At 37.2% G+C, this 8,958-nt stretch overlaps 1 long non-coding RNA gene across 1 annotated transcript; it reads left to right on the top strand.

Moving 5' to 3' along the window:
- The first annotated feature begins 115 nt into the window (after positions 1–115).
- On the top strand, positions 116–8,712 carry LOC133625208 (uncharacterized). Its single transcript, XR_009818511.1, has 4 exons — positions 116–179; positions 5,651–5,701; positions 7,335–7,544; positions 8,239–8,712. It is a non-coding gene; the product is annotated as an uncharacterized LOC133625208 (long non-coding RNA).
- The last annotated feature ends 246 nt before the right edge of the window (positions 8,713–8,958 follow it).

Genomic DNA, 8,958 nt, shown 5'->3' with positions numbered 1-8,958 from the left:
GGCGTAGCCCTCCTCGCCTGTCCCGCCCTGGGGCCGAGAGAGAGTGCGGTGCGCGCGGCGGGGAGGGTGCGCCTCAGCGGGGCCGGGAGGGAGGAGGAGGAGGAGGGTAGTTTGCCGGGAAAGAGGGACAGGCCTGCGGGCTCCGGGGAGCGACGCCGCTCTGAAGAGTGGCTGCTCTGGTGAGGGTGGCCGCGAGAGTCGGGCGGTAGCAGCGCCGTCGGGGCTGGGAGGCGGGGGGTAGCCGAACGCGGACGAACAAAGCCGGCGGGGCGGGAAGGGAAGAGGGTCTTCGGCCGGTCTCTGAGCGCCTCGGCGGGGACGGAAGTCAGTAGTTGCCGCAGCCCCGACCGCTTCACCTGGCGGGTGGCTGCTGGGCAGGCTATGTGCGGCCGCCCTCCCTCTCTCTTGGCAGCTGATGCTCTGGCCGCTTGGGCTGGTCCCTCTTCCGTCTGTGCTCGTTTTTTAATGGAGGACCCGTTACGATAAAATGTTGAGACAAAGCGCACTGTATTTGGGGTTTATGTATTTCCTTCTCTTTTCTTGAACGTTGTCAGTACTTGATATAGTGTGCGCACAGGCTGAGGTCCGATGCTTTCGTTGTGTAGACCTGCCGTGCATGTGCTAAACAGCCAGCTGGTTCAGGAAACACTACGTTTACCTCAAGTGTAAAATACTGCAAAAGTCGAGCACTTTTGGGGAAATACCTGGTTTATTTTAACTAAACCAAGCCATAGTCACAGCGCTTTTTGATGGCGAGATGTTTAGGGTTCCCAGGTGTGTGCCAGCCTCTAAATGAAAGCTTAAAGTCTATTGCTTAAGTCTTATGTATTTAAATGCTACGGTACTTCTTTTTGTCGTTTTCAGAAAGCTGTCATAAATCCAGAACAAAATATTTTATGGTCTTATGAAAGGAACAAAGCTGTATTTGCCTTCAATCATGTTTCATATATGACAGGCTGGAGGATGATACTAAAAGTTGAGGGCTATAGGCAAAGATACCATGACAAGAAATAACCAGACACATGCGGTTATTGCAACCAGGTATTTTGTCTGAACTCAGCTCCTCTAAAGTGCATCCTTTTACAATGCCTTTCAAGTTCCTCAAGTCAAAGAAAAAAAAGATGTTCTGGTAGTTGAAGTATGAGGGAAAACATGGTTGTATTTTTAAACATGGACAGGAAATATATCTGTTAGAGTAATTCATTGAAAAGTGAAGTGAGTTAGGAAATGACAGTCAAGGAAAGAACAAAGTAAGAGATGCCTGTAACATCAACTTGAACGGTGGCAGGGTGAGGAAAAATGCATTGAATGATTATGAATGTTTTTAATGGATTATGGATTCTACTTTTGACACGTCCAATGTCCCTTCACAAAATATCAGGGAGTAAGAGAATTTGGACAGAAGTAGAACTCTGAAAGAAGTACTGTGGGCTATAATTAGAGAGCGCTTTAGTTAATTATGCATTTATAGAAATAGAGAAGAAAAATAAAACAGGACAAAGTTCAATTTGTGAGACTTTATTAAAATGCAGGATTTAGGATGGTAAGATTGTCCTCTGCAGGAACATTTAAAAATTAAGTATAAAAGAAAACCTATTTCTTTCCACCATTGCTACTTCCAATGATTTCTATAAAAGTTTGTATGTTAAGATTTATACTGATGATTCAAACAATATTGTTATCTACAATCAGTGATTTCTCATAATTCCCAGTGTGCAGGAACAAAATATACTTTGCCAGCCTTGGGATCTTGGAGCAGAGAAATTGAGGGTTTTTTCCTCATCTTGCACCTCAAAATAATTAAAAACAGTGAAAGAAAGTAGCTGGGGTGGGATGAATGGATGGATGGGTGAATAGATGGGTAGGGAGCCTGATATTTTACTTTACTCCCACCAGTTGTGGAAATCTGTATTTAGTTCTTTCCTTCAAGCTTGTTTGTTCTGCAATCAGTACTTACTATAAACCCCTCCGTGTTACCTAATGCATGTCATAGATGCTGTCCTCTATGTTCACATTACTGTTTTAGGTCTCTTCGGGCTTCCATGCATCAAGAAAAATAAAAGTCTAGGTTTGGATAGACAAAACGTTTATTTTTGCATAGATTTGTTCCGTGTGCTTGCAGGAAGTTGAAGTTCATTAAAGATACTTCAAATATGTTCTTAAAGAGATGTCAGCAGTAGGCTGCAAGAATAGAGGGAATCCTCTGGATATCAAGTCATTTTGGTGTCTGAGATCAAGAAGAGTAAAGAGAAGTTTGTAGAAAATAATTCTTTTCATGCAAAGAATCATTTTTGTTTAAAGAAAGGGCTAAAATGTAATCTGGGAGATTGTTTGAGGAGAAATCTGACTCTATATTTACCTTGTTCTTATTCTCTAGATGTTAATTTTTATCACTGTTGGAAACAGATAACTGAGCCTAGTTGCACCTTGGCATTGCCCAGTGTGGGAATTCTTATATTTTTAAGCTACAGAGGATTCTCCAGGTCTTTTTAGTTTATTGTTTCACCTTTGACATATTAAACTAAACAAGGACAAAATCAATTTTCTAATCCTACCATCATCAGGATGTGATAGTTATGTAAGAAAGGAAAAAAAAAAAAAGATATACAGCTTCTGACTAGATTAAATAACACAGCTCCACCACCACTCCATTAAAAATAGCATGCACACACAAAAAATTTGGGTTTTTTTTCCTTCTTTTAGGTTCAGATAAATGATACTTTAAAGCAAAACTAAACAATGCGATTGTGTGGATCACTCCAAGAAAGACTTCAGGGATTGTCCTTTTCCTTCGCACTGTAGAACAGTATTTTACAACTGCTTATGTATTCTTGGTTGTCCTCGTTCAGAAAGGTACCTACAAAACACTGTGGCTTCAGTATGCCGAAATACATTCCTTTCTAATGCTTTTTAAGCTGTTAGAATGTTTCTATAAGCAATTCCTTCTAAGTGTGTGCAACCCAATTAAATGTGAGATGACAATAAAATAGTGTTTTAAGTTGTATTTGACCCTGCTTGAAGTAAGTCAGACACAATTATTCTGATTTAAGATTTTAGTAAATAATCAGTGGGACAAACAAAATGAAGCAAAACTAACCCAGGCTAAGGGAACAGGCAGTGGACCTAAAAGTTAATACCTGCATACTGGAAATCTGTAGCCAAGACCCATTTTTACAGTCTCTCTTGGCATATATCCCAAGTCATATTCTAAGCAAAAAATGGTAATGGCTTTCTGGCTGGTTTTCCTCTATTTCTTTAATGGTAGCTAGCTAGCCAGCTGTTATAACTTTTTTTGCCAAGATATGTGTAGCAGAAACAAAATAAAATGATTTGGAGAAGAGGCAAGTAAGAGTCACTCTTAAAAAAAAAAAAAAAAAAAAAGCACAATGTTCCTGAGAATTAATTGTTGTACTGGGAAACTATTAGCACCTTTTATTCAAGACAAAAACCCCAACCAAACATAACAAAGCAAATGTCAAACCATATTAAAAAAGTGATTCTTGAATGGCTTTTAAAGGCCTTAGCTGATGATATTTGAGTCACTTCAGCCCTGACTGAGACATAATAAAAGCTCAGAAGCAACTTTGTTTTGTTTTGTTGCTTAGTAGGCTTTTGGGACTTCAGTGAGAGGGTTCTGGCAGGCAGACTTTTAAATGGAAAAAAGCTTAGCATCACTGCAGTAAAACAAATGCTAACCTTTGTGCAACATAGTATTGGGCAGAAGTTGGCTTTGAGTAATTTATTTTTTTTTTTAGGCACAAGAGGCTGCAAAGCTGCATTTACAGCTTGATTTCAAAAGTTAGTTAAGGTGAGCTGAATAGGGCTAGGCTGCTATCATTGTCTGGCATTTCTGTCCAGTGCTGCAAGGTGAGATTTCCAAGGGATTTTAATTCTCTTTGAGAAAATTTGAGCTATGAGTTCACAGTACTTCTGAAACATAGTCCTTAGTAAATTATTTAGTTATAGTTAGTAATTATGTATGCACTAGTGAGTATAAAAACCCCCTACGTATTGAATAAACAGTTAAGTACATGTTAGAAAAATAAGATCATTAAAAATAAAAAGGGAGGCAAAACACAATAGAATCTAAAATGCTGAAGCAGGTACAGTAAAGACAGAGTTTCTTGGCTAGATCCAATAAAGGATTTAAGAACCTTTAGAACAGGACTTAAGGAAAATTCAAGTACCTAAGTTAAAAAATGTAATTTGAGAAATCTCACACAGCTACTGCCTAACTCTGGAGAGGCCTGAAATCAGAAGGCTCTTTATTTTCATTTGTATCTCCAAAGTGTCTGGGATTTTACTTCTGTGCATGTTGTGTGCAACAGCTAGCACAGTTTAGCACCTGTTTCACATTCAGCCATTTACAGTCCTCAGTTTAAAGTCCAAGGGCTCTAATTTGTCAGTATTCTTGGGCTACAATGAGCACACATTCAAAGATTCTTAGTTTGGTGTAGCTGCTTGCTTTCTATGTAAAGGATGGGGAAACTGGATAACCTTTTATTTATCAACCTGTTAGATTACTGATACAAGAATTGGATGATTCAGTTTGCTCGTGTCTGAGAATGATCAAACCCACCTCCTCCATCCAAGTAATCCATCTTAAAGAGTGACTGCATGAATTTAAATTGTCTTGGGACCATGGACATGAGGATGTGTCACTCACTGTTAAATGCTCAGTTTCTCTGGATAAGTCTCGCACGTCATTTCTATTTCTACAGGGTTCTTTGCTTCACAGTGGCACAACCTTAATAGGAATGGAGCAGAATTGCCCTTGTTTTCCACAGCCCTCTCTCTGGGATCACCCAGCCATATGTTGACTTGGATATTTTTTTTATTTAATGGGGATTCACAGCAACAATAGATTGTTATATGGGAGGCGTTTGTTTTCCCACTTCCTTCTGTTATCCTGGCTCTTATTTAACAGGATACAGCAGCAAGCCCTGCTCCAATTATAAAAACTACTTGGCATTTGTATCCTACTGTTAAGAGAAGACTCTAGGCTATGAATTGAATGCACACACTGATGTCAGTGTCTTGGCCTGAGTTAAGATTCAAAGGAATTGCAATAACACTGCTGCATTTCTTGCAGACTCAGATCACACAACTTTGATGCCTCAGCACAGTACCAAACTTCATCATACATACTGTACAGCATATGTGGATCTTTCTTGGGGAGTTCTAGATTCTTTTTTTGGGAAAGCAAAACCAGAAAACTCAAAAACAATTTGATTTCATATAATTTTAAATGTCCAGTTAACTTCTTCTGTTGCACCAGGACTGAATATATCCTCTTCTAAAATACTACAGAGTTATCACATTTAATATTGGTATGTTTGTTTGGATATTAATATCAACTATCACTAATGATAGAGGTTTGGTAAACCTGACAATTATACTTTAAAATTGTGGAAGTTCTGGGAAATACCAGGGAGTGGAGTTACCCTGTTTTCATGTTAATTATACTTTTTCTTTTCCCATATATGATGATATGTGGTTGTGCATTCCAAAAGATAGCTGAATGTTTCTATGTGTGCAGGACAACAAGCTTGTGATCAAAAAGATTTTAGTTAAAATTATTCCAGCTTAAGAAAAAAAAAAAGTAATTTAGCTCCAGATATGACATGAGTCATATTTGTCTTTTCTTTAGGAAGAGAATCCGTGGATTGATTGGACTCCTGCCTTCTGCCATTGTTACCTGGTAGGAGAGTTGCATATAATCTATGGATGTATAAAATAGCAAAATATTCAGTGGAATATTTGCTCCTATTAATATAAGCTGTAATTTTTTTGAATAGTAATGCCCTTGCATCATGAAATACTAAATTTAAAGAGATATGGAGCTCAGAATAAACAGTTATTCTTGAAGTTAAAACCCATAGCACAGTGCTGTAACTGAATAGTGAACAAATAGCAGAATAATAACTAAGGAAGTTCTAGAAAGATTTTCATTAAAGGATTTTTTTTTTTTTAATTATTCACTAAGAAAGTGTACAGAAAGCAATTAAGTTGGCATCTTTTCAGTGTATCAGCATCTTTTCCTCCAGCTGAGAGTTGATGGTTAACAGTTGTGTTGCAAATACAGTTGTTGGGTTTTTTTTTCTGGGTGTTAATGTATTCACATCAAAGGAAAAGTACAAGATAATTATTTTTGAAAGATTATATAGCAAATGTAAAATATAATAGTTGGGATATGTGTTCTATGTTTCAATTTGATATTTGTAGAGCTATTTATTTTGATATCTTTATATATTCACTAGTATTTTCTAATGTGCTTCCATATATATATATATATATATATTCACTAATATATCCCTTGCTATCAAGTTGGATGTTTTGCATCTACTTATGATAATCCTCAGGGATAAGTTTTGTTGAGATATGTTTAGTTTTGAATATACTTTGCCAAATAGAGTTCTCTCTTAATTTCTAATAATTATTGTTGTTTATTATTATACAATTAAATAAGGGGGAAAATAGTCATTACATCATATTTGCATTAAAAATATGCCTCTGTTGTAAACTCAAGTCTTAAACTGAAGGAGAAGGAAGGAAAACTTATTATGCTTGATATCTAGCCTCTTGAAAAAAAATCTTTTCTGGGTAATCAATAAATGTGGAATTAAATTTGGAGTATCAGTCAATTAAAATATATTTTAAGAAATGCATATAGAAATAAAAAAATACTTTGCAGCCTACTTTTAGTGATAGGCCAGGGAAGAAATTAATGTTTGCTACCGCTGGATGGAACTTCAGCCTGGAATGGGGTGCAGTACCTGCCGACTGTGATTTTTGAGTACATTTGCCTGCAATCAGACAGACTACATCAGTGCTGCTAGTACTAAATAAATGACAGAGTTTCCAGGTAGTTTATGATAGTTACCAACCTTTAAAAATTCAAAAGGAGATGACATATTTACAAAATATGGATTTACTTATTCTTCTTATGTTAACTCTTTATGATCAGAGGAGCAACTGCTCTTTTTCATAGATATTTCTTATCTATATAGTTCCATACAGTTTGCATGTGTATCCTTATATACTGAACATCCTTCCTTCAGAGGTTCTAGAGTACTGGGCCACTATTTCCCATCAATGTGAACTGATAATACACAAATTTTCTTCAAAGAAATAGTACTCTTGATGAAATGTAGTGTTATTCTGAGCTGGACAAAAATGAATTACTTCAATCAAGATGGCAGAAAACATTTGTTTAATTAAATAGCCCAAGTGGCAATAATTTAGCTCTTAGCAACAAGACAAATGTTAAAGTTTATTCTAACTATTCCATATCCCCTTGCTACTTTGGCTTGTTCCTATTTACTGTTACTTAGGTCCTGTTTGCTTCCTGAACATTAGTAGCATCACCCAGCAGCACATTGTACACTATAGGCTGAGATATCACAGCCACATCTTCACAACCTTTCCTACAAGCATACTGCAAGAAATGTACACCTTTGCATCACTTCTACCCAAGACAGCAGATGACAAGATTGAAGGCCATTGTTTTTTTTTAGTGGAGCACGGGATCATACAGGAGAGAAGTAAGCGCTCTGGAATTCTTCATTTCAGTATGATTGTGCATAAAGAACATTTATTGTTTCTTTTTCCACCTTATTTATATGAGAAAAATGACTGTTGCCAAAATGATCTATGTAGAGACAAAAGAATACCTTGTTTAAATTAATTTCCATTCCTGAAAGACAAGAAAACTTTTTCTATTCCTCCATCATATATTGGACATAATTTATTCATGCAGTGGTACAGAGTTTTAGTCATATGAATCTAGGTTGATGACACTTTCACACAGGTGGCTCAGTAGTAAGTTGCTGATTCCAAATGGATTTTGTCTGTCTTGTGTGTTTACCACATATAAGCATCACTCCTTCTCTGGAGACATTCAAAACCTAACTGGATGAGTTCCTGTGTGACCTACTCTAGGTTGTCCTGCTCTGGTAAGGGCGTTGGACTAGATGATCTTTTGAGGTCCCTTCCAACCCTTAAGATTCTGTGAGTCTCTGATTATGTTTTAGGGATTTTTTCAGTGACTTGTGTCCCTCAGCTTCTGATTGTTGAGGAAGGGTTTCACAAGAGCTGAAAGGCTATAAGCCCATGCATTTGAGTTTGTTTTTTTTTTTTTAAACCATGTAATATATTCTCTTTGCCTTTGTAGTTCTACTTCTAATAAAAAAAGGTAACAACACGTTTAAATGAATAGCTTATCCTGCTGTTTTTCAGAGTTTTGCTGGTGTGCTGGATCTATTTCCTCTTTGCATTTTGCTGGGCTGCTGAGAGCTCCACCTCACACCCGGTTTGTGCCTGTGGCTCACTGAAGAGCTGAAAACCTGGCAAGCTGTTGTCATTGTTTCCTTTGTGACACATTACAGAGCCTACTCATAACGAAGTACTTAGTTTGTGTCCGGAAGCTCTCAGCTGTGGAGATTTGATGTATGGCTTGTTGTGTCAAGTTTCATCATTTCTGTAATATTTTATCCTCCCGCTAGTACCGCTTTAAACATCTCAATCCTGGCTACAAATCTAAGCCAAAAGTTACCTATGTAGAAAAGATGTAAAAAGATGTAAATATTTATTGTTAGCTATAGAAGTAGAAGATGCCACATTTTTTTTCTTTATTATTTTTTAATTTTAAATTACTCTCCCAGATTCTATTTTTTTTTTTTTTTTTTAGTACCTGGATCACCTTAATAAAGATGGTGGGTGGAATACTCGGATGTTTACAGTGCTAACACTGGGGGGCTAAAGGACTCTCAGAATTCTTGAATTCTGTCACATCACTAACAATTAATAGTCAGACTGGTAGTTGATTCTCAGTTATACTGACTGAAGGATTGATTCATTTCTTGGACAGAGTAGCTGGGTTAAGTAAACTGTTATGGTTAAGTAAACGATAATATATCAGAAGGAAAGGCTATGTACTGATAAATTACAGCTTATCAG

Source organism: Colius striatus, chromosome 3 (genome assembly GCF_028858725.1).
Source record: "Colius striatus isolate bColStr4 chromosome 3, bColStr4.1.hap1, whole genome shotgun sequence".
Lineage (NCBI taxonomy): Eukaryota > Metazoa > Chordata > Aves > Coliiformes > Coliidae > Colius > Colius striatus.
This window is presented reverse-complemented; position numbering and strand designations above follow the sequence as displayed.